General features: G+C 31.6%; 1 non-coding gene across 1 annotated transcript; it reads right to left on the reverse strand.

The window, feature by feature from the left end:
- Positions 1 to 307: 307 nt before the first annotated feature.
- LOC142853194 (U6 spliceosomal RNA) lies at positions 308 to 414 on the reverse strand. Its single transcript, XR_012911120.1, has one exon. It is a non-coding gene; the product is annotated as a U6 spliceosomal RNA (small nuclear RNA).
- Between the last annotated feature and the right edge of the window lie 2,265 nt (positions 415 to 2,679).

A 2,679-nucleotide genomic window follows, 5' to 3' on the forward strand; every position in this document is an offset into this window, starting at 1 on the left:
ATCTCTCTCCATTTAAGTCAATATTAGCTACAGGCTTGCTGTAAATTATCTTAATTGTGTTTATGTATGTCCTTATAATTCTAGTCTCTTCAGAACTTTTACCATGAGTAGTTGTTGAAATTTGCCAAATTTTTGATATCTCAGTAAATTATGTTGTTTTTGTCTTTCAGTCTGTTTTTCTGGTGGATTGCATTTATCAATTTTATATATTAAATTATCCCTGCATTTCTCAGATGAAGCCAATTTGATTGCAGTGAATAATTTTTTGATGTGTTCTTGCATTCAGTTTGCAAGTATTTTATTAGGTGAAAATATGGAACATTTTACAAATTTGGGTGTCTTCCTTGTACAAGAGACTTGCTTATTATCTCTATAACATTCTAGCTGTAGTACATGTGCTCCTGAAGGTAGCACAGCCTTCAAGATTTAACATTAGAGAATGCTAAGTTAATATTTGTGTGGGGACAAGATTCTGATTTCAAAATATAAAATTGTCCAATTCCCTATACCATCAAGATGAGAGCACTCTTTGCTTTTGTTCCATTTATGGCATCTAAATAAACTATACTCTGGAAATGTTGGTTAGTTGCTTCAAAACAGTTCTAATTATAGGGGATTTTCTTGCAGATCTTTCCTACAGGATCACAAGACCCAAGTGTGGTTAACTGCACCTCCTTATGAAGGCAGTGAGGTGGCTCACCTCGGTTTTCCTGATTGGAATGTAAGCTGTCTTTATATTTATTCCATGATTAAACCATCACATGTTTGAAATTCTTTAAAAGAAATTATTATTACTGACATGTTACCTCTTTTATAAACTGAGAACTGCACCATTATAATAGATAAAATCAAAGTCAAATTTAAATACTCTCTTATAAAGCATTAGTTCCTCCTGCCTTGTTGTCTGATAACTACAATGGTCCAAGTATAATTTTCAAATTCTTGTTACCAATTGGATGACATTACAGATAGGTAGGTAGAAAAGTGAGTTATAATTAGACCATAAGAGAAATCAGTTAATACTTTGAAGCCTTTCCTCCACTGTAAAACTCCATGCACTCCAAGCTATTGGTTATAAAATTATTCTCCCTCTGTCAACATATTTTGCTTTGTGATTCTTCATGTAATTTTCAAGAAAGACTTAGTGTGATGCTTAGTAACTGATTGCTCCATGTATGGAAAACAGTGAGTACCTGGTTTAGCATTGCTTAGCAGTGAGGCAGCCATACTTTGTCAAATTGATTTTCACAATTAACTGTCATAAGTGATTTTATTCAAATGCCCATGAATCTTTAAGCCTCTAAAACTTTGTTATTCTACACATTTTTCCTTCTCTGGATATTATAGTTAAACAGTTTTTCATTTCCAGTTATTCAAACTCACTTCTGTACCCACCCTATTTTCCAAAGATAACATTTTTAAATAATGTCAAATTCACATTCTAATATTTAGTTTATATTCAAAGATCTAAACTGTTGCTTATAAAGATTAATAGAATAAATTTGTTAAATGTTTAACCAACTTTTCAAAGACATTACAAAAATTTTGATCTTTCATAAATATTTTATATTTTATGAGCAATTTTAACATCCTAACTTTCTATATTTGACATTAAATACAAATACATTTTATTTTCAATCTCATATCATGCTGATATTTTTCTTACAGATTTGTATAAAATGAAATATCTAAATTTTTTTTATAATTATTTATTATGTATACAATAGTAGGTCTGTGTTTATGTCTACAGTCCAGAAGAGGGCACCAGACCTCATTATAGATGGTTGTGAGACACCATGTGGTTGGTGGAAATTGAACTCAGGACCTTTGGAAGAGCAGGAAATGCTCTTAACCACTGAGCCATCTTTCCAGCCCGAAATGTCTAAATTATTTATTTCAAAGTGTTTTGAATCTTAATAAGGTTATAGCAAAAGTTTTAGAATTAATTTGAGGGGAAAAGATATTTCATGTATGGTCAAGTGATCCTCTTAATAGCATAGCTTCTCTACATCCAAGTCTTGGGAATATGATAACTTTATCATAATTATGACTTTCTTTGAGCATGTTTAATCTAGACAAAAGTCTTTCTAAATAATCAGTTATTACATCTCTTTCTTAAGTGTCTTCCCTTGATTATAATAAAATTAAACTTAAAAGTTCTCTGAACTCTAGGCAAGTGTTCCTTATAAGAGCAAATGTCAGTTATAACCATTTTAAAATAGAAATCTAGAAGGTTATAAAGAATCGGAGTTTAAAGTACTGAACAAAGGCAGATTCAGTCTAAGAAAAGTGTTAGATTATACCTCTAGTAAAAAAGAGACCACTATTTACTAGTTTTGGTAATGAATTTTTTAAGAGAGTAAATTTTCTAAGACTTAAGCCCAATTACATTGTTTTTCCAGAGCAAGCTGAATTAGTGAGTCACTCAGCTTTTATTACATACAGTGTGGGTCTCATGAACCACACTGGTATCATGTGAGAAGTTGTTAGTCGTGTAAACTCTCAGACCCACTGAATCAGAATATGCATTTTAGTGACTCTTCTCAGGCAATGCATAAGCGTATTAAAGTGGAAGAAGCAATGATCTAGTTAACACAGTATGTGGAAGGGCTAAAGGTTCTCTTAGATTTTCTTAGTCTTTGAGCTAAGAAAACCTGTCTTACAGCAAATCAGTTGCAT

The sequence above is a fragment of the Microtus pennsylvanicus genome, chromosome 6, assembly GCF_037038515.1.
Source record: "Microtus pennsylvanicus isolate mMicPen1 chromosome 6, mMicPen1.hap1, whole genome shotgun sequence".
Classification (NCBI taxonomy): Eukaryota; Metazoa; Chordata; class Mammalia; order Rodentia; family Cricetidae; genus Microtus; species Microtus pennsylvanicus.